The sequence below is a fragment of the Zootoca vivipara genome, chromosome 2, assembly GCF_965207765.1.
Source record: "Zootoca vivipara chromosome 2, rZooViv2.hap1.1, whole genome shotgun sequence".
NCBI classification, from domain to species: Eukaryota; Metazoa; Chordata; class Lepidosauria; order Squamata; family Lacertidae; genus Zootoca; species Zootoca vivipara.
In genome coordinates this window covers 86,790,236-86,813,744 of record NC_142584.1, presented here as the reverse complement: position 1 = coordinate 86,813,744, position 23,509 = coordinate 86,790,236, and the positions used below count along the sequence as shown (strand labels likewise).

The following is a 23,509-nucleotide window of genomic DNA, read 5'->3' as shown; positions in this document are numbered from 1 at the left end:
TGTCAAGGAAATAAACAACTGACATTTAGAAGACATCTGAAGGCAGCTCTCCTTAGGGAAGTTTTTAATGACTGATGTTTTAATGTATTTTTAATCTCCTGTTGGAAGCCTCCCAGAGTGGCTGGGGAAACCCAGCCAGATGGACGGGGTATAAGTAATAAATTATTATTATTATTATTATTATTATTATTATTATTATTATTATTATTACTACTACTATTACTATTATTACTATTATTAATGGAGGAGGGCTCTCTATCCCTGATGGCAAGTCTTGCCTGCTCCATACACCTCAGGTTTGGACTTCAGCATGTGCATTTATTTCCATGCAAAGGTTCAGCCAGTGTGGTGTAGCGGTTAAGAGCAGTGGACTCGTAATCTGGTGAACTGGGCTCGCTTCCCAGCTCCTCCACATGCAGCTGCTGGGTGACCTTGGGCTAGTCACACTTCTCTGAAGTCTCTCAGCCTCACTCACCTCACAGAGTGTTTGTTGTGGGGGAGGAAGGGAAAGGAGATTGTTAGCTGCTTTGAGACTCCTTAGGGTAATGATAAAGCGGGGTATCAAATCCAAACTCCTCCTCCTCTTCTTCTTCTTTCTTCTTCTTCTGCCCCCTAGTTTCTCCATGTAGGGCTGGGAAAGATTCCTGTGTGAAACCTTTGAGTGCTGTCACCTGGCAGTGTACATAATACTGAACAGGGTGGACCAATGGTTTGAATCAGTATAAGGTAACTTCTTATTATCATCTGATATCCATACATACAATGGAACATGTACGGTATGTATGGAACATGTAAGCATGGAGTGCCACAAAGGCACAGAGAAAGAGAAAGGTGGTGCCCTTCCATCTCTTGCTTCCAACACTGAAAGGGAGAGGTGGAGATGTGTGGGCCTGTCTGTTCACCTGAATGGTGCTTCAAGCTTGGAACACCAGTCAGACACAGAGACAGGGGCATCCACACTTTCCCTCCAGCTCTGAAATGCAGTGGGGTGGCTGCTTGCTTTTTTTGTACAGGCACCCCATCTCATCTCCACAATTTTCCCCTGACCTTGTGCTACATTTCGGAGGTACTGCACAGAGTCAAGAACTTGCCTCTTAGGGGAATGGAATTATGGAGGAAGGAGATAGATATTTTGTTGGCCAGAAAGACCACTGAAAATGGTTGGCCTTTGGTGCAGAGGTCGGCAACCTCCAGCCTATGGGCCAGATCTGACCCATGGAGGCCGTTTAACTGGCCCACGAGCCGCCCGTTCACTGAGCCGCCCACTCGGCAAGCCCCCCACGTGCTGTGCTAAACTGGCGAGGCACGGGGACTTGCCGAGTGGTGCCGGAAATGGCATCTGTGCATGCGCAGATACTAGAAACCATGTCTGGGCATGCCCAGACACTGAAAATTGCTTCTGCACAGGCACAATTTTCGGTTTCCGGGCATGCGCAGAAGCGATTTCCAGTGCCGCGGACATGCGCAGACACGATTTCCGGCACAATTTCCGCGACAATCGTCCATGGGAATGATCCGGCCCATGGCCGGAAAACTTTGCCAACCCCTGGTGTAGATGCATGAATGCATAGGCATATTTTCCACGAGCTGCTCACTCAGTGTGATCTGAAGCACTTTGGAACTTGCTGGTTAACCCTCAGACCATGTTGTCCTGATATTACTTGTGTACCTGACAGATCATTGATGCCTATCCAGATTCTTTAGGCACCCTTTGGCAGCTCCCTCTTGTCATTTATTTAAGCCGAGGGAAGTGAGCTGACACACGGCTTTGGCTTGGAAAGATTACATTATTCAAGTGTTGTCCTTGGCTGAGAGGCGCATTCACGATTTCCTGATAAAACAGTCAGCAATCACGATGCCAGGCCAGTGTTTTGGAATGCCTGGAGCCTAGATAAAAGACTAACAACTAAAACAGTGAAGTCAGAGCCCTTGAAAAGGAAGAGCAGATGGACTACCTCCCCAGGGAATAAATCTCTAAGGATCTAGGGGCACCTGTGGAAACTGTTTCTTCTTGTGCTTACCCAACAGATCAATGGAGAAGAAAAGTGTGATATGTCTGATAGATAATCGTAAGGAAGGGACTTGGCTCTCATAGAAGTGCCACACCCAGAAGTGCCCCATCCAAGTCAATGGTTGACAGACGCCTTCCTTATTTGCAATAGCTGCTTGCCTTCTCCCCTTCCTCCTGGTTTTAGTGTTGTACTAGCATTGTTTTAATTCTGCTATCATCAGCTGCCTTGAGCTCTGTCAAGGAAAGGTGGTGTGTAAATGGCTTAAATAAATGTGTTGTTGTTGTTGTTTAGTCGTTTAGTTGTGTCCGACTCTTCGTGACCCCATGGACCAGAGCACACCAGGCACTCCTGTCTTCCACTGCCTCCCGCAGTTTGGTCAGACTCATGTTGGTGGCTTCGAGAACACTGTCTAACCATCTCGTCCTCTGTCGTCCCCTTCTCCTTGTGCCCTCCATCTTTCCCATCATCAGGGTCTTTTCCAGGGAGTCTTCTCTTCTCATGAGGTGGCCAAAGTATTGGAGCCTCAGCTTCAGGATCTGTCATTCCAGTGAGCACTCAGGGCTGATTTCCTTAAGAATGGATAGGTTTGATCTTCTTGCAGTCCATGGGACTCTCAAGAGTCTCCTCCAGCACCATAATTCAAAAGCATCAATTCTCCTGCGATCTGCCTTCTTTATGGTCCAGCTCTCACTTCCATACATCACTACTGGGAAAACAATAGCTTTAACCAGGCATCCCCAAACTTTGGCCCTCCAGAAGTTTTGGACTACAATTCCCATAATCTCTGACCACTGGTCCTGTTAGCTAGGGATCATGGGAGTTGTAGGACAAAACATCTGGAGGGCTGCAGTTTCGGGATGCCTGGCTTTAACTATACGGACCTTTGTCGGCAAGGTGATGTCTCTGCTTTTTAAGATGCTGTCTAGGTTTGTCATTGCTTTTCTCCCAAGAAGCAGGCGTCTTTTAATTTCGTGACTGCTGTCACCATCTGCAGTGATCAAGGAAACCAAGAAAGTAAAATCTCTCACTGCCTCCATTTCTTCCCCTTCTATTTGCCAGGAGGTGATGGGACCAGTGGCCATGATCTTGGTTTTTTTGATGTTGAGCTTCAGACCATATTTTGCGCTCTCCTCTTTCACCCTCATTAAAAGGTTCTTTAATTCCTCCTCGCTTTCTGCCATCAAGGTTGTGTCATCTGCATATCTGAGGTTGTTGATATTTCTTCCGGCAATCTTAATTCCGGTTTGGGATTCATCTAGTCCAGCCTTTCGCATGATGAATTCTGCATATAAGTTAAATAAGCAGGGAGACAATATACAACCTATATTGTATATATACAAGCTAATATTGTATATATACAACCTATATTGTATATATACAAGCTAAGGTAGGTAGTGGCTAGCTAACCCCCAGGCATTTGTTAACAGTGCCGTTTGCTCTTCACTGCTGAAGGCAGGACAATGGTATTGCTGTTATATAGGATAAATGCTGACAGAACTGAAAGTCAAATACAGTGGTACCTCAGTTTGCGACCACCTCGGGAGCGACCGCTTCGGTTTCCAACCACAGTGGACCCGGAAGTGTTTACATTCAGGTTCCGCGGCGCTCGGATGCGCAGAAGCGATCTGCGCAGCACGTGCGTGCGCAGAAGCAGGCCTCGGGGAGCAGTTAAATAAGCAGGGAGACAATATACAGCTTTGTCGTACTCCTTCCCCAATTTTGAACCAATCAGTTATTCCATGTCCAGTTCTAACTGTAGCTTCTTGTCCCACATAGAGATTTCTCAGGAGACAGATGAGGTGATCAGGCACTCCCAGATGAGATGATCAGGTACTCCTTTATGGATCACTACCTTGTCGTGGCAAAGGGGCTTGAATAACTCAGAGAAGCTATGAGCTATGCCATGCAGGGCCACCCAAGATGGACAGGTCATAGTGGAGAGTTTTGATTAAATGTGATCCACCTGGAGCAGGAACTGGCAGCTCAATCCAGTATCCCTGCCAAGAAAACTCCATGGACAAAGACAACAGGTTTAAATAAATAAATAATGGCAAACTGGAGCCTGAAATGAATCAGCTGATTTGCAAAGGGCTAGTGGGCGAAGATTTATGGCGTTAGGCCTTTTCATCTCATCCTACTTGGTGTAGTCCTTTTAGTAGTTGTTTCATTGCAGTGATGAGATAAGCCAATGTGCTGTCGTGGTCGGAGTGTTTAAATAGAACCTGGGAGCCCAGGGTTCAAATCCTCACTCGCCTATTAAACTCACTGGGTGATCACTGGGCCAGCCACTCTCTTAGCCTGATCTAGCTCACAAGGTCTTGTGAGGAGAAAATAGAGAGTGGGAGACGTGTGTATGCCGCCTTGAGCTCCTTGGAGGAAAAGTGGGATATAAATACCAGAGATTAACAAACAGACAGACAAATAAATAATGCAAGTGGGCCTGAAGTAGAAGACAACCCCAAATACGCTGAGAATGTTAGCCAACTTGAGTTCAACACATCTCAAAAATTAAGCTGGCCAAATTTAGGTTGCTTTTTATATTAACGTATCTTTAATCCGAGCCAGCTCTGGATTGCAAGAAAATTTAGCTGTATGAATCGACACAGAGCCAGCTAGAAAATAGCAATGATGTGAGAACCTTCCCACAGTGCTGAGTCACAGGTAAATCGGGTTCTCAGAACCATAAAATAAACAAAACCCTCTCAGCATTATTCTAAGCCATTTTTAATGGTGCTCTGTGTTTCAGTTAGGAACCCCACAGAGAGTCTTGCTTTCCACTGCACTTCTTCACCAGAGGGGAGAGCAGTTGGCCCTCTCAACATGCTGTCAGGTTGTATCATGTGTATTAGACGATCACATTTGAAGTGCATAATGCAATGAGAGGCTATTATGATGCACCTAACAAGATCCATAATATGAAAAGTATGTTTATAACCCAGCTGTATTGTCTTCACTTAATATCCTACACAGCTAGCGTAATATCAAGAGAAAACGAAAAGAAAAAAAGGACACCTTCTACTCGGTGTTACAGCAAAGCACTGCAATATATATGCATCACATTCAAAAAAAATATTATTCAAAGGCTGCTGGGAAACACTTCTCTTGGTTGGCGTCAAGTGGAGCCTTGCTGTTGTGTTTATGATGTTAGAAACAATTCCTTTAAGAGAAATTGGGCTCAAAAGAATTTGTTAAAAAATAATCATATTCAAAATTGTGGAAACTGTTATTGAAGGAGAAGACCATAGGATAAGATCCGGTATCTTACAACCAGAGAGTGTTGTCAGAGGTTCTAAGGTTTATCCTTCACAGACCTAATCCAATGTGATTTTTTAAAATCAAAAGAATGGGAATTAAAGACCCTGGGGCACCAGGAAAAAACATTTTAGTTCACCCAGGCTTTTGGCCCTTAATTTGAAGGGTAAGGTAAAGGTAAAGGGACCCCTGACCATTAGGTCCAGTCACGGACGACCCTGGGGTTGCGGCGCTCATCTCACTTTATTGGCTGAGGGAGCCGGCGTACAGCTTCCGGGTCATGTGGCCAGCATGACTAAGCCACTTCTGGCGAACCAGAGCAGCGCACGGAAACGCTGTTTACCTTCCCGCCAGAGTGGTACCTATTTATCTACTTGCACTTTGAGATGCTTTCGAACTGCTAGGTTGGCAGGAGCAGGGACCGAGCAACGGGAGCTCACCCCATTGTGGGGATTTGAACCACTGAACTTCTGATCGGCAAGCCCTAGGCTCTGTGGTTTAACCCACAGCGCCACCCGCTGTGGTACTTGAGAGAGGTACTTACCAGTAGGTATTTTAGACCTCTTTTTCTGCTTGTCTTTTCAGTGGGGTGGCTTGAGTTGGATCTGCCATTTTATATATTGCTACACTATAGGTTTTGAGTGCCTTGAGTTTGTGGGTGCAACACACCCTTACTGCCTACATTTAGTAAATGTTAGAATATAAGCAATACTTGAAGTAGTAAGAGAATGTGCCAGACATTGAATTTAGCAGTGTAAAAATACAGGCTAAACTTGTTTTTTTTCCTGACCAGGGAATCACCTGTAAATAAGCCATTATGAAACAAAGACAAAGTCATGACCCATCAAGATTGGAAGGGGACCAAGGGTCATCTAGTCCAACCCCCTGCAATGCAGGAATCTCAGCTAAAGCATCCATGACAGATGGCCATCCAACCTCTGCTTACATCATAAAGACACCAAAGCCTCTGCTATGCCTCCGTGTTGCAAAGTGAAACACGTACCCTGGTAAGCGTGCCTGGTATAACCCTGGAATCTCATACCACTCAGAGACTGGGGTAGAGTGTAACAATGCATTGTGGATGAGCGGTTTAAGTTCTTATTCTATTTTCATTTTTACACCTGATTTTAATACCTGCTGTTATTTTGTAAGATGTTTTGAGTCTGCTTTGAGTGACAAACACACTTCTTTCTAACTAACTAACTAACTAACTAACGGAGATCAGGAACTGTGTGTAGTGGAAGAGGCAGGCCTCCTTTGATACTCTAGGACAGTGTTTCCCAACCTTGTGCCTCCAGATGTTTTGGGACTACAACTCCCATCATCCCTAGCTAGCAAGACCAGTGGTCAGGAATGATGGGAGTTGTAGTCCCAAAAACATCTGGAGGCACAAGGTTGGGAAACATTGCTCTAGGAGCGGACTCAAGTGAAGCCTGCTGCTCAGTTGGGCCCGCCCTCCGGATGAGTGCCTGTCCCTAAGCCTGCTCGCCATTGGCCAATTTGGCAGGAGGCTTGGATTCAAACTTCCCTGCAGCTGAGGAGGCTCGTTTGGCCTTCTGCCTGCTGGAAATCCTCCACCATGTCAAGCCTGTGTCGGATCAGCGCCAGGGAAGGAGGCGGCCAGCTTGCATTGCCGCTGCACCTATTATGAGGTAAGCGGGCTCAGGCTGGGATGAGGAACATCTGTGGTTCTCCAGGTGTATCCACAGTGGCAGAAAGAGAGAGGAGAGACAGAGAGAGATTTGGAAGGGTGGGTAGGCAGGAAGGAAGGAAAGGAAGTGTTTTGCCAACTTAGGCTCTAGCCCTACCAACCACAGGCTCAGGCCTTGCCCACAGAGGACCTCTGAAGGGTATGCAGCCCTTCAGCAAAAAAAAGGTTCCCCCAGGCCTGTGCATGGATACGTTTAAAGCTAATGCAGTGATTCGTGATAAAAGCTAATACAGTATATTTATCTACTGCATAATGTGCAATATAATAGTAGAGCTAATCATCATGAAAGCTCTATCTCACTCAACCCACTGTAGAAAATGACCCCTAAAAGTGGGTGAGAGCAGCCAAGTCTGTAGAAACAGGACCACAGAAAAGATATCGTTATAAACAGATACATTTTCTCCCAGACCTTGAAATCTAATCTGTTGTTTCAAGGAAGAAAGCAAATAGAATGAATGTTCCCATCCTTATAGTCATATAATTCTGAAGAGCTCCTGAGCATCCATATTTAATGTAGCAACTGGACTTAACCCATTAAGTCCGCAGAAACAAGGCCAAAGGTCCCAGAAAAGCCACTAGAAATTTGCAAGAGGAAGAAAGGGTTATAAATCATAAAATAAGTTGGTTTCTGCTCTGACTGACAGAGGAACAAGATATTTTAAATGACATTGGTCTCAAGAACCAAAGTTCCAAAGATGTAATAATATTTCACCTCCCATCAGCCCCAGTCATAATGGCCAATGGTGAGGGAAGATGAGTGTGTAGTTCAGAAACATCTAGAGGGCCATAAGTTCCCCATCGTTGCTTTAACATGGCAGAGATGTGAGCTAAATTATAGACTGACAGAACTGAGGAAAGAGCTTGAAATAGTTTAATAAATGCACACCTGTTACCTAGTTAAAGAAATTTCAGCTAACTAATTGTGTGAGCTTTAATAGGCTAAATATCCATGCATTTGCATATATATAAAATACTTATGAAGGTGAAGCTTTTATTATTTCCATATTGTTGTGCTAGTGGTTTCATTTATATGCTGCTCTTCATGAAATATCACAGAGCGGTTTACAGAATAAATCAGGTCCTCCCTAAAAGAGGGCACATGTTGCGGTGAGACCTGGAGACTAACCTCCTGGTTGTGGGTGGGTATATTGGATAGCCACAACACCCGATTGGTAGGTCTCTCGTTGCTGGGTTTAATCTGGCCAATGGGGTGCAGTCTAAACGGATCCAGGGACCTATATATACCTATGCACGTGACCCAGAGCTTCCTTCTCCGGCATAGTGCATTGGAACACCCATCTACCTCTCCCTACTTTCAGGGCATTTTGCAATTGACCTTGCTATGCTGTCGTGTGCCGTCTGTCGTTGTGACAGGGGCACGGCAGGAATTTTCCCCACTTGGCTGATTGGCTGTTGCCATTTGGGTTTCGCCTGCTGTGTAGCAAATCGTCACAACTTGTAAGGTTGTGGATAGGCTCTGGTTCGGGTGATAGGGATGGGAGAATGCTCTTGCCATCCCTATGTGAAGGGTATTCCATTAAAGGAATCCAGGGACTCAACATGCTTCGGTCAACGCTCAAGAGGGGGTTGTGCCCATGCCTGAGTCCAGGGGAGCATCTGGAGTGTGAGCAGAGTCTGTTCCTGGGCTTTTCACCTACCTCAGGTGTTCACCCTTGGCTGACCTATGATGGAGCTCTGGGTCAACGCTACCTGCAAGGGTACAGGGAGCTAGTTGGACCAGAGCCTATGCAACCACTCACTTTACTGTAATCAATAAAGTTGTGGCCTAAATTCTGCCAAGAACCAAAACTAAAATTTGAGTCAAATGTGTGTTTATTTAAGGGGGGAGGTCTCTGGGTCTGAACACGCAAAACCATACAATATAACAACTTCTAAATAATAATTAAAACACAAAACGGCTCAAAAGTAAGGGCCATCCACACTTGTTTTTTTCCGTGATTTCAAGTTAGTTGTCTGGGAGTGTTTCTTCTCTCTCTCTCAGTGCTTTCCTTTGGAAAACCTGCTGTATGCTGAATTGGAACAAACGTCAATCTGCAGAAAACCTAAATGACATTTCTTCCAGTAAACAGTGGGTTTTCTTGGGGAAAGTGATGGGACAAAACAACAACAAGCCCATCTTAGGTGATGTGACTTAAAATCACTTGAAGTCATTGAACAAAAGTGTGGATAGGGCCGAACAGTTGCTTTGCAGAAAAAACCAAACAAAGAACCAAACAAACTCAAAAGAGCAGTGTGTATGATGCTCTAATCATCCTATAACAACAAATGTAATACAGACTGCATAGCAGTGCCCAAAGGCCCTGCTCTGGAAACAGGGCAAAGATCCAAGTGTACAGAGATTTCAACAGCAACAGAGGTTTCGTAGATAAAACTGTGTGCATGTCACAGCAGGTGCATTGAGCCTCAAGTGACAAGAAAGGATCCAGGAGTACTGTCAAGCTACATACCAGCTTCCATCAAGAGCAGGCAACCTCCCATTTATCTGGATAACCACCCACTAACAATGCTTCTGTCTTATCTGGATTGAGGTTCAGTTTGTTGGCTCTCATCCACTCTATTACTGAAGCAAGACAACAGTCCAGCACATCCACCGCCTCACCTGCAGATGTAAAGGGAAAGTAGAGTGGTTTGTCATCAGCACATGGCTGACAACATACTCCAAAACTCCAGATGACCCCACTCAGCAGTTTCATGTAGATGTTAAATAGCATAGGAAATAAAATTGAGCCCTGAGGAACTGCACAGGGAAGGCTTGATGGGGGCTGAAATGAACTCCCCAAGCATCACCCTCTGGGAACGACCATCCGAGTAGGACCGGAACCACTGCAAAGCAGTGCCACCTACTCCCAACTCCACTCCAGAAGGATACTGTGGTTGATGGTATCGAAAGCCACTGACAGGTCAAGGAGAATGAACATGGATATATTTCCCCTATCTCTCTCCCAACAAAGGTCATCATGCAGGGTGACCAAAGCAGTTTCAGTGCCAAAACCAGGCCTAAACCTCGATTTTATATTCTTCTTTCCCAGATTTGTGGGAACATTAAAATTCAAAGAACTAATCAACAGGAATATCAGCCGGCCCTTTGACCCCCAAAATACATTTGTGTACTGAATAAAAGTCATATTTTTTAAAAAATCATGAGTCATGTTCCACGTGGGCCAGTGGTCATAAGAGTGCCAAAAGTTACATTAGTCACAAACATTCTTAGCCAGATTGTGAGCATTATTTGAGAGTACATTCTCCATTTTGACTTAGGGGAAATGATGCAAATCCTTCAGTGTTGTTTAAAGGTCTTTGCATAAAATCAGACTACATTGTATATCAATAGCAGGGACTTTCTGTGCTCATTGTGCCTGTTTTAATTCCTATAAAAAGCTGTCCCAATTTGGTTTCCCTTCTCCACCCCAAACCACAAAAGACATCTGAGCAATCATAACAGATGGTTCATTCAAATTTGTTTTGTATTGTTTTGGCAACATCTAGCTTTCTGACACTGCCAGAATGGGGTGGGAGAGGTGGGAGAATCCACACTGGTTTTCAATTAATACAAATTTGGTACAAACGTTTTATGTCTGCATGTGCGTGGTGTGTTTATAGAACTTCCCCCATTCCATTCCAAGTGTCATCTAGGAACAATATGTCTGCAGAATGCAAGTTGTACTTAATTTTTTGTGACAGCCTATGAATGTTTATCTTTCATTTTTATAAATACACTAGGGACTGCGCCCCCACTCACTGCACTTGCCGCCCCCCCCATTCCAACCACATTAACCCCCCCTAGAGTTTCCCCTTCCCACCCCATGCAGCTACTAAGCTTGCTTTTCACCATCCCAACCCCACTTCTGAAGTCACTTCTCTCTTCTGTTTTGCAGTCCTGCTATGCACCTGGGTATTCACTTTCATCCCTTCCTTTTGTGCACCCCCTGCACACAAGCCAACTCCTGCTAACCTCCTACATCTTTTACTTCCCATACATTCCAAATACTAAGCACTCTTTTCACCCTCTGCCTTTTTATGAAGCCACCATCCCCTCCTATTCTTCATGCCCACAGTCATTTTCAACCAGAGGCATACCGTACCTAAGCTCCCTTGCGCCCTTGGCAAGGAGCTGTACAGGCACACACAAACACGTCTCTTGCATTCCTCTCCGCCAAGGCACAACGATGAGCCTGTGTGCCTCACCTGGTGACCCAGAGTAGCGGCCTGGAGAGCTCGTGGATGTAGCCACTCTGAGCCAGAGTGGAGAGGTGTGGATTTTTTGTGTCTCCAATGGGGGCTGTGTGATGACAGCCTTACATTCATATATCTATGAGAAGATATGGCAAACAAAAATAATGGGCAACTGGATTTACAGAACGAACAAAAACAAGCTAGCTGTCTGTCATCCACCCCCAATGGAACTATTCTCACACTGGATATTCATTAACCATTTGGAGGGAAGAGTTAGTCGAGGAACGTTATCCATCAGTGCAGTTGCTATGACAGAAGCAGAAAGTCTGTGAGGCTAATGAGGAAAACCCACACCGAGCATGGGGATGGTAATGGGAAGGAGCCAAAGTGGTGGTAGAACCAAGGAAGTAAGGCTGCTTTCTTGGAAAGTCAGGGGACTGCATTTCACACAATGGGGCAAATAATTGGATGATTTCTGCCCTACAGGACATTAACAGGGATGGGATATCCAATATGAAGTACCACTAATACATCTCCTTATAAACTAAACAGGAGACTGGGATAGGCTGCTGCTTCAAGGGCCTTACCATCTAAAATCTGACACAGGAAAAGCAACAGAGGAACGGGGGTAGGAAATGCATGGTAAATAGGGTAGGAATATGCAACTCTTTCATTTGCGTATGCTTAGGTTTGGTTCGTTATAGTACAGCATGAGAACCTGGGGCTGAATGAAGGGCCATAAGGATTATCTTCACTACTACCCACTTAATTTCCTAATTTAAAAAAAAACCCTGAGGAGATGGCAGTCAGTACAACATATTAATAATTTTAATAATTTATTATTTATCTGCCACCCATCTGACTGGGTTGCCCCAGCCACTCTGAGCGGCTTCTAACATATTATACACAGTAAAACATCAAAATCACCCAGCAGGTTCTTGACGGAAGAAAGAGGCCAAGATGTACAACACCCTCAGATAATTGCATTTTGTTGGGAAGTTTTTCCCACCCATGCTGGTTGTGGTCACTCCACCATGCTTCCCCCCCTTGTCTCTTGACCTTCTTCTGCCTTAGCGCCAACAGTCTCCTTCTCTCTTTTGCCTTTGTTCCAGCCCTGCGTGCTTTCCATCTTAATGGCCTACTCCTTCCAGCTCTCCTTTCCTCTCCTCCCATTCCTTTCCTTCCCCTCAGCTGGAGCCAGTCAGAGCCAGGCTTCTTTCTTCTTCTCTGCTCTTGTCTTCTCACTGCTTCATTCACTTGTCTCCTTCACCCTCTATTCCTTGTGTTCACCTCGTTCTCTACCTTCTGCTTTAATGTGTTCCTGACATCCTCTTATGTCTTCCATAGCTGTGCTCCCATACCCTCTTTGAGACCTTGTCCACTCTGTGGCCAGCGGTTGCCGTCCAATGACATTGTCTCTAGGTGATAGCAGCCACAATCAGGCTGGCCTGCTTCTTCCTCGCTGTATACCAATTGAGTAAATTGCATTCTATAGAAATGAGTGCAATGTAGGCCGCCAACTGTCTGAACTTTCACTATGCTAACACCTGCAAATATGGTTTCCATTTTTATCCACAACATTTTTAAATGAGCTTCCCTGTAATTTTAAGATCAGCTGACACAGCCTTACAACTTATTTGCAGACCCTTGTTGGTCTGCACTAGAAATAAGACCTTCTCAATTGCCACCGCACTGCTTGGAATAGCTTTCTGTCCTAGCAAGGCTCTCCTCATCCAATATCCTTATGTTTGTTAGGTTCTTGTTTTTGTTTTGCTTTTGGTTTCATTGTGTATTTGTTGTGTTGTCTTGAGTCTATTCAGAAAGCTGGTTTTTAAACCACCCTAAAAACCAATGTGTGAATGTTGGTATCAAAAGTTTGTAAATTAATTAAAGAGATTTTTTTCTTCCCACATAACCCAAGTAGCATTCAGTCTCTTCCACCCACAGAAAGGTTCCAAAGGATACGTGGCTGCATTAGTAGCATCTGGTTTTTGTGAGGTTACTTTGCACAACTGCTTCAGAAGAACACAATCTGCAATAAATTATCCAAAGATGCAGCATACATGGGTATTATCTTCCTATGACTTACCTCAGTAAAACTGTACAAATACTTGATAAAAGAACTGCTGGAGTTGACAAAATTAAAATCACAGCATACATACCAGCTTAGCCACATTACCGGTTTTAATCAGAACACCCATGTGCACAAAAATGATAACGTACTTGAAGCGTATTCATATTTAATAACCAGGTTCAGGGGGGAAAGGGGGTTCTTGTGGTCAAAGAGAAAGGTTTAGCAGCAGAGCACACACAGCCTTACAAGCAATGCATGCCAGAGTTTTCAAATAAAACCTACTAAGAGAATGTAGAGGAAATATATGAGTCAGTTTTTTTCTCAACTACTCAAAACGCTTTCCAGCTGGGCATTACAGGCATCTTCCATCTGCTTCAAAGATTTTGGGTCATGTGATTTGGCAGACTGTGGATCTCCCCCCCCCCCAACCCACCCACACTTTCCACTTTTTGTAAAGACGATGGACTGTTATTACACTCTTGGATGCAACGTTTTCAGGCAAGCATTCTCTTCAATTTACAGTATCATGTACCGCTCAAAAGATAAGGAAGAAGGGTAATCTTGTCTCATGAAGGGAAGCAGCTGAGCTGGGGGTCTTTTCTTACTAAGCTTGGAAAGGCATAGTTCACCCATTAGCAATGCCAACGTGTTCTATGAATGCTACGGCAGGATTTGGAATCAGATGAGAGAATAGGACTTCCTCCTCAGTCCCTCATTTACTGCCCCGACCCCAATCTTAGTCTTTATCCCAGGTTTATTTCCATCTGTCCCCCATCAAAAATGTATATCCCACCTTTCTCCCATTTATAGAGCCAAAAGCAAAAGGACATGCAATGCTGGAAAAATGAAGGTGCGTTTATGTCCTTCTCAAACTGACAATTTCTTTCACTCCAAATTACCCTATAAGTGCTTTCTGGTGATGTGAGTGTTTTATGAAGGTTCAGAGTTACATATGGTTGCAGCAAAAAAGAAAAATTATTCCCTACATGCACACACTTTTTCCAGACATCTCTTTGATCTTATTGACACATGGATCATATTATTCCCTTTTCATATATACATGGCTTTCAAGTTTAAAAAAAACCTCAATTACCTTGGTTGTCTTGCATACACTATCACTTTAAAATATTAAGATAAAGGTAAAGCTCCTATTGCTTGGTCCCAGCTCCTGCCAACCTAGCAGTTTGAAAGCACGCCAGTGCAAGTAGATAAATACGTACCGCTGCGGCGGGAAGGAAAACAATGTTTCCTTGCACTCTGGTACTCATCACAGTGTTCCATTGTGCCAGAAGCGGTTTAGTCATGCTGGCCCACATGACCCGGAAAGCTGTCTGTGGACAATCACCAGCTCCCTTGGCCTGAAAGCGAGATGAGTGCCACAACCCCATAGTCATCTTTGACTGGACTTAACCGTCCAGGGGTCCTTTACCTTTACCTTTTAAATATTAAGATGGTTTGTTAAGAAATGATCTCCCAGCTTTCAGAAGGCTCCTAGTTGGTTTTGTATCATTTATGTTTATTGTGATTAAATGTGAAATGCATCTCTATTGCAAACACAGTTTGCAGATGAACAGCTCTGGAAGCATTAGATTTAAATAGTAAACAGGAAATGGAGACAGTGTTTTGAACAATGGAGGCTGGTCCATAAGGGCAAATGGGGCTCTACTCCACCAACCTCAGTCTGCCAACCAGGGGTGGTTCTGCCTGTCACTGCCTGTGGTTCAGCTTACTATTGGCCTCCCTGACTTCTGCTCCACCAGTCCCAATGGGCACCGGCCGTGACTGATTTTGAGAAGAACCTGGGCAATACAAGACAAATTATACACGCTCCTAACTATCCCTAGCTCCTAGCTGTTGATTACCTTTGTCACCCCCAGGCCATCAGATTATTTTGAGGAAACTAAGTTGTTAGTGAACTGTATTGAAGGAGGGTGTGACTGTAATATTTGAGGACTATATCCAGGATATAGTCCTGGATATAGTCTTTTTGCACCGTTGCCTTCGGGCAAGAGATACAGAACAATTAAATCAAGAATGAATAGATTAAAAAACAGTTTCTATCCAAGAAACAGTTTCTATCCAAGAAGAGTCGGTCACGAAGAGTCGGACACGACTAAATGACTAAACAACAACAACAATCCAAGAGCTATAACCATCTTAAATGCTGTAACTAAATAATATGATCCTGGGGAGTTGTGATGGGTGTGTATGTATGTGTTTGTGTGTGTGTGGCTGTAATTGTGTTTTTGTTTAGTTTTTTATGGGATGACATTCAATTTCGTTGTACTATGTACAATGACAATAAAGTACTATCTATCTTATCTTATCAATTGTGGACCCTTGGGCATTTAATGATGTTCACCTATTGCATTGTGTGTGGATTCTGATGCTGCCTCTTAAGAGAGAATAGTTTGCATTTGTCCTGGTTCACTTTTCTTCTTGTTGTTGGTAGTTATAATATTTTCCAGGCAGACTCATAAATGGTTCTGCCTGGTTTCAATACAGGTCTCAAAGTCTTATATTAACAATAGGGTTGGCATCCATTTGCTTCAGGAGACAACAGAGGAGTGTGCCTTTGGGGATGAAGTTAACCATTGGAGAGTCACAGTGCCTGCTGTGGCTGTAGAGACCGATATAGGAGAGACATGTTTTGTTGCAGCTGGGGCAGATGAAGGCATCTGGTTGTGCTGCTGTAGATGCACCATGGCGTTTCTTCTCTCTGCACTCCTCTCAGCAGTCATTTCTCCTCTGGTCACTGCTATGGAGCAACAAAATCAACAAATTAATATACCACTTACTTTCTCACTTGCAGTACTTCATGAATAAATTCAAAGGAACCTTTAATTGACAGTAAAAATGCCAGTGTGTCCTGCCTTATTTACAATCCTAGCTACGTTCTGTGTGATAGTTCTTACCCCAACCCTGAGGCCTGAGACACTTGGCCTTTCATGGTTGAAAGGTTTTTCATCAGATGGTTAGCACAAGGCTGTAATAAAGAATGAAATAAATTTAATGTTGAGAAAATGTGCATAAAACCTGATGGCTAATGGTTCCATCCAATCACGTAGGAGGCTGCAGCCTTTGCAGTATCAATGAGGGTACCACAAATCCAACTCTCCCCTTTCTTCTCGCACCCCTCTTCTAACTGTCACACTCCACCCTCAGCAAATCAACACATGACACACTCCTTCATTCCACCCCCTCTCCCCCCACTTGCTCTCACTCCTTACCTTACACCTTATAAATATCTCCTTAGCTACATAACATTTTATCATATATCTCTTAGCATACAAATCTACTGTATACAAGTCAGTTATCATGAGCTACCCCACACTGCCCTTATCTGAATGTTCGAAGTGGGGCAAGTCTTGTGGGACACATGGCACGCTTTCTTTAAGACAATTCTGTTTGGGTTCCTTTTGTAAAACAGATTTTACGCCCTCCCATCAGATGTCCAGGAAATAAACAACTATCTGACTCTTAGAAGACATCTGAAGGCAGCCCTGTTTAGGGAAGTTTTTTATGTTTGATGATTTATTGTATTTTTGATATTTTGTTGGAAGTCACCCAGAGTGGCTGGGGAAATCCAGCCAGTTGGGTGGGGTATAAATATTATTATTATTATTATTATTATTATTATTATTATTATTATTATTATTGCTGCTGCTGCTGCTGCTGCTACAGTGGTACCTGGTTTAAGAACACCTTAGTTTATGAACAACTTGGGTTAAGAACTCTGCAAACCTGGAAGTAGGTGTTTTGGTTTGTGAACTTTGCCTTGGAATAAGAACATGTTTTGCTTCCTGTTGAGTGTGTTCCATTTGTAAATTGAGTTCCCCGCTGCTTTGGGAAAGCACGCCTTGGTTTAAGAATGCTTTGGTTTAAGAACGGACTTCTGGAACGGATTAAGTTCGTAATCCAAGGTACCACTGTACTTCACTATACAGTGGTACCTCGGTTTAAGTACCTAATTGGTGCCGGGGAGCCATTCGCTACGCCAAAACTACTTAAACCGAGTGCCGATAGCGTGCGTGAAACGCTGATAGAGCGCTTCTGCGCATGCGCGTGCCACACAGATCACTTCTGCGCATGTGCACGCTGCATAGATCGCTTCTGCACATGCGTGCACCACGGAACCCAGAAGTAAACACTTCCGGGGCCGCGGAGTACTCAAACCGAGAGTACTCAAACCGCAGCAGACATAAACCGAGGTATGACTGTATATAGAAGCGTTTGCCATCACTTCATTCTTGACTCAAAAAGTGTTTTGTCTGGGTGCAGCCGTGGTTGGAAAGTTTAGGTTGGTTTGCTATCATATAACCCCTTTAACCATGTATACATAGGATTAACAAATATAATTCCAACAAGCTCTTAAGTTAAGAATCAAGAACTTTGCATGAAGGGTTTTAATAGGCCTTGAGTGCTGCTCTTACGGTCTGCCAATCTCATTTTATCTTCACTCAGCATCTAAAAATGCACTTAACCCACGCTCATTTTTCAGTGCTGTATGTAGGAAGTTTTCAACAATGTTGTAAGGTTTTGATTACCTGACAAAGCCAACAGTCGCATGAGTAATAAGAGACTGGCTTATTAGCAGGCAGTGAACGTGCTCAAAAATTTCCTCAACACAGAACTCTGAAATCAACCTTTCCCGTTTAATACTGAAGGAGCCTTGTTGCAAATAGAAGGAAACTCCCCAGAGAAATATACTGGATGAATGACACCAGGGCATTATTCACAATGTAATTTTTCCTAGTTTATATGGAGAGACTCTCCCACTACATTTAAATACCATCAATATGGTCTTTATGGGTGCTATCAGCACAAATATGAAATTTTTAACAATTCTCAACTGGTCTTCTCCTGGCCTTGGAACAGGAAATATGAAGGAATTCATAGGACCCATCTGTTTAATTAACATGTGTTGTGCCAATAACCATCAATCACTTCCTGCGTGCTGGGCATGGCAGCATTATTAACAGGATACTGTTTTTTCTCTCTCTCCCATTCCCCAGTAAAGTCTGTTTGGTTGGCTATCTCTCAGTTCAACCTGATGTTCAGAATGTTATAAATAATTTTTATCCTGGTATAAAATTTGTCTTAATTTATTCTTTTCCTCTTAGGAGAGGGCAGATTTTCCAGCCTGTTATTGTATTCTGTAATTTCTATGGGGGGAGATAGATACAGACATGCATTGTGCTGAATCGCTGGTAAAAACTAAGTTTGACTAATTACAAAAAAAGATCTTCTCACTAAATTCCAACCATAATTAAGTTATAATTCCACATTATTATTAACTGTACCTGATGCACTTTGTGCAACCTACAGAGCATGGCAGAATTTTATCAGCCCCTGGGCCATCATAGGACTTTTATACTGCAGTATCCACAACTCCATGGAAGTCTCTGCCCTCGTTCGAAATATTGTATAAACATTAATTCCCCTTTACTCCCCTTTACTCTTTGTTGCCATTGTTGGGGAAGTGGTTAAATCCTCTATGATGCTGCTTCTTCCTTGTCTGCTAAGAAACTGGAGCTATGATTATTTACCTTGGATCCACACAAAGTGGTTTTAGGACAACACATATAGAAGGATATTCTTCCATTCTCTCACCAAAAAATCAGCTCTCATTCTGGAGGTGATGACATAAGGTACCACCATGGTTCAGGGAGGTAGCAAGCAGGTGGATGGGTGGGAAACTGGGCAGAGAGTACCAAGCGGAAGGGAACATCGGTCGATCACAGGATGCAGTGTGGATCACCTGGATTAAAAGCAGCCAGTCCAGCCGATGGCCTGTTTCTTTTCACAAGGAGTTACATTAGAGCACATTGCGGAATGTGTTGAATTGTCTTATGCATAGCTGCCAAGTTTTCCCTTTTCTCACGAGGAAGCCTATTCAGCATAAGGGAAAATCCCTTTAAAAAAGGGATGACTTGGCAGCTATGCTTATGATTCAGCAGAATACAGCAAGACGTAGTGGCTGATGTGATAGCCCCAAATCAGCACTTCAGTATAACTGTAGCTACACAGCAGCTTTGGTGCTCAACACCCCTCAGGTAAAAAGGTAAAGGTAAAGGACCCCTGACAGTTAAGTCCAGTTGCAGATGACTCTGGGGTTGCGGTGCTCATCTCACTTTACAGGCCGAGGGAGGCGGCATTTGTCCGCAGACAGTTTTTCCGGGTCATGTGGCCAGCATGACTAAGCCGCTACTGGCGCAACAGAACACCAAAACCAAAGCAGTGCACGGAAACGCTGTTTACCTTCCTGCCGGAGCGGTACCTATTTATCTACTTGCACTTTTTGGCGCGCTTTCGAACTGCTAGGTTGGCAGGAGCTGGGACCAAGCAACAGGAGCTCACCCCGTCCCGGGGATTCGAACTGCCGACCTTCTGATCGGCAAGCCCAAGAGGCTCAGTGGTTTAGACCACAGCACCACCCGCATCCCAAATGCCCTGCCAAATCAAGTGACTCAGCGGTCCACTCATGGAAATGGGCATGCCTGAACTAGAGGGAAGCATTTGCTGGCCTTGCCAACTTTTACATGCACCAGTCCTATGACCTGTACATTCTTGGAAATTTGGATTCGTCCCCTGAAAACAGTTCTCCGGATATCTATAGAATTGTAACGACTGACTATTCACCCCTCCCCCCCCCTACCCACCCTGTGTGTCTCATGAGCACACAGCAAATGAAAATACCCATAGTTTCCTGCTGCAAAGACGCCACGTTTCTGTTTCCAACACTTCCATGTTCTGTCAAACAAAATCTGGATGCCTGGCGGATTTGCAGTTGGTCTCGAGGGAGGAGAAATCAAAGTGGGAGAGGAAGCAATGGAGCCCTGACAAGCGCTGTGTTGCTCGCTTGACTTGCTTTTAAAGGCACTTTTGTGATGCAGATCACAGCAGAGCAGTTATTCAAATACCACCCGAGATGGATATGAGCCATGATTTTCAGAGCATGGAGGAGGAGGAGGGGAAAACAAAGGCAAAAAATGTGGGGGACGATGACAAAAGGCCTCTTCCCCTTCCTTCTACCTTGCTTTGAAATTAATGAGAGTTCCACCACTTACTTCAGTTCGGGGCAAGGCTCCCCCACGTAAGATCTTGAAATGTATTTTGGTTCACTGAACGTTGCATTCAAAAAGCTATTTGATACGGCAGACAAGGCAAGAGAGAGAGAGGCAGCCGAGCTTCAGGAAGCCAGATGCCAAACAGCTCTTTCTTCTTACAGACTCTCTGGCCGTGTTACAGTCCTCCCCCGACCCATCCGCACTCATTCACTTTTCCCATCCACTGAGCACAAACAATTCTGCATCTGAGCCTGGCTGCATTCCTCTCCCTCGAATCTAGCAGTTTCTACACAAAGGGAAATCTCCTACTGTAAATGGTTTTTTAAAGCGAACTTCCTGCCAAACCTCGCAAGGGTGTTGATTTCTGCTTGGAGCCGATAAGTAGCTTTCCAGTCCTGAGGAGTGAAGCTATGGGAGGACAAAAACAGATCTGTATTAATCCTCATCCTCCCTGAGCTTTTAACCGTTTTCTGTTTGTAATGAGTAATGTGTGTTGTTGGGGTGTTCCTAGAATACAGAGAATGCTCTTTACTTTCAGCTAGTTCGTATTCTGAGCTTTCAAACTGCAGCTGCTTTTCCCAGGAAGATGCATTTTGGACCTGCCTTGGGCTGGCCCTGCCAGTAGCCAGAGTGAGGTGACCAACTCAGGTGGCTGATTTTGGTAGCTCCACCTCGGGCAGAAGAATGGCTTGGACTCGCCCTTCGTCAAAGCACCAGTTAAAAGGAGTTCCAGACAATGAGTACCTTAGCTTTGCACCTACCTACGCATAAGGTACTCATAATAGGCCTTGCTTTGAGGCTCAGTATCTTTAATAAACTTCCTAATGTTGGAGATACAACAGTGGACGGTGCCCCCAACTCTCCGGAGCCAGTGTTTGGGTTTTGGGAGCTGCAGGGGGGCAAGGAATCAGTAAAAATGACCTCCCCTCTACTATTTGTGGAGCCATCCGCTGGATTCTATGTCCTTCAGATGCACAAAGACTCCACCCTACATTTACACACTGCTTTGGAGTAAAGATTAGCTCCCATGCCAAAAGAGGTTTACCATAAAAGCCTACCATAAAAGTTCAGTGTGTTAGGGTGGAGAGGGTGTATGGTCGCTGGCATCTGATAATGTAGTACAGATTCCTAGCTATTCCCTCCAGAGGGAAAGGACAGAAGGCACTGTAGACAGACTATGTATGTGAAAAATTGGGATTATATCTAGGCAGCAATAATTGCTTGAGCAAATGCCATTCTGACATCAAAGTATGCAAATAATAGTTAAATTAGATGCAAATTAAGTGCCCATCTTTTGGGATTCTGGCAACACTGGCAGTCCAATTTAATGTTTTGTTCTCAAGAGTGATTAGGCCTTCTGGAGGAAAAGCAACATAAAACATTCTGCTGCCAACTTTAATGATTCTACCGTAGCTATTCAACAGAACATGGGCCATCACAAGTGGAAATTCACGCATATATAAAAAAGAAACAATACACAAATCCAGGTTTTACTTTTTAAAAGAATAATAATTGAATTCTCAGGAAAAATTCAACATAGAACTTTCATATTTTAGTGCCATTGTGTTCCCAGGCAGAGCTCCACCCTAATCAGAAGGTAAGTGTATTAATATTCTGTGCTGAATGGTGACTAAGATGGGTGCTTTATCCCTTCACCTCAGTTGCAACTCAGTAGGTCTTCATTTTCTAAGCAAAAAGCCTTCGCTGTGTTGCATCTGCTTCAGCTGCAGAGGTCAGAAAATATTCTCAAGCTCTGATTAATCTAATTGTGATGCAGTCAGGAGGTTGTTTTTTTTTTGGAGAGTAGATCTCTGATTAGACCCTGATTGAACTTCCTTCCCTGTGTTCAATTGCACAGCAGAGCTCAGCGCTGTAAATCTGTGATTCATTCAACGGCTCAACCACTGAGCTCAGAAATCAATGCACTTGGGGGGGGGGAGAGAAATATGCATAAGAAGATGGCAAGAAGGGGGAGAAGGCAAGAAGATCAATGTTCTGCTTTCATATATTGTAAAATCAATGTTACCATGCTCATAAATTATAGTGGCTGATGTAGCAGCCCTAACTCAACTTGAGCCCCGGTAGTCTTCTTTTCTCCAGAACTACGAAGGTACATGAACAAGCCAGTTTAGCCTCTAGTTCGGAGCTTTCCAAACTATGTATCGTGACACATTAGTGTGTCAGCTGCAATGTGTAGTAGGTATCTCACACAAACACTCCCCGCGCTCCTCCTGGGGCTGGAAAGAGTTAGTTTAACCTCCGGTTTGCTAGTAAAACTGAATTACTGTGTTGTGAAATGATGAAAACTGAATACTGTGTCGCAAAATGATGCATGTCCAAAAAGCGTGTCACCAACTTGAAAAGTTTGGAAAGCTTTGCTCTAGTTCCTTTTGGGCATTTCTTCAGTTAATAATAGAGAAAAGGGACTCCCCCCCTTTTTTTTTTACCTGAGGTAGAAGCTGCTTTGTGTAAACTTAGCAAGTGGAGTGCTCCTGTTCAGGGTTCCACCAACTTTGCCTCTTTTTAGGATACTCTATTCCGTCCCCCTTCCTCCCCCTTAGTTTTCTGCCCCGCCTTCAGCCTGTGTTCTGTGGCCACAAAGTATGCTCGGTCCATGTTGTTCCGTTGAGGGAATGAGGTTGCTCACTTAAGGTTTTTTTCTCCTCACTCCCCCCCCACCTCCTGATTCTGCTGGTACAGTGGTACCTCGCTAGACGAACGCCGTGCAGCACGAAAAAATCGCAAGACGAAAACGTTTTGCAATTTTTTTGGCAGACTCGCAAAACCGAGTTTTCTATGGCCGTGCCATAGAAAACTTTGCAAGACGAAGCAGGGCAGGGCCGCCACGGGGAGGAGAAAGTCAGGCCGAGCCTCCTCCAGCGCCGCATTGAAACGGCTGCGGCAGCCGAGCAGCAGCCGGATCCCCCCTCACTCTCGCCTGCAGAACCCCGAGGGAGTGGAGCCCCACAGGAGAACTGCGTGTGCGCGAACGGGAGAGGCCAACCAGACAGACAGCCTGCCTGCCTGCGTGCGAATGGGCTGTCTGTCTGGTTGGGCGCGAGGGTCCGGCTGCTGAGGAAGGAGGGAGGGAGCCTCTCCCTGGCCCTCCTCCTGCTTCCCCCTCCCCAGAGCCTTTAAAACATCCGGCTGTGGCGGGTGCGTTGGTGCCTTTTTTTTGCGCTATTTTCCCTCCATA

The 23,509-nt window shown here is 44.4% G+C and overlaps 1 long non-coding RNA gene across 1 annotated transcript; it reads right to left on the bottom strand.

The window, feature by feature from the left end:
* Positions 1-14,740: 14,740 nt before the first annotated feature.
* On the bottom strand, positions 14,741-20,480 carry LOC148686954 (uncharacterized). The gene is made up of 2 exons (XR_015948262.1): positions 20,314-20,480; positions 14,741-16,001 (listed from the first exon to the last, which is right to left on the bottom strand). It is a non-coding gene; the product is annotated as an uncharacterized LOC148686954 (long non-coding RNA).
* Between the last annotated feature and the right edge of the window lie 3,029 nt (positions 20,481-23,509).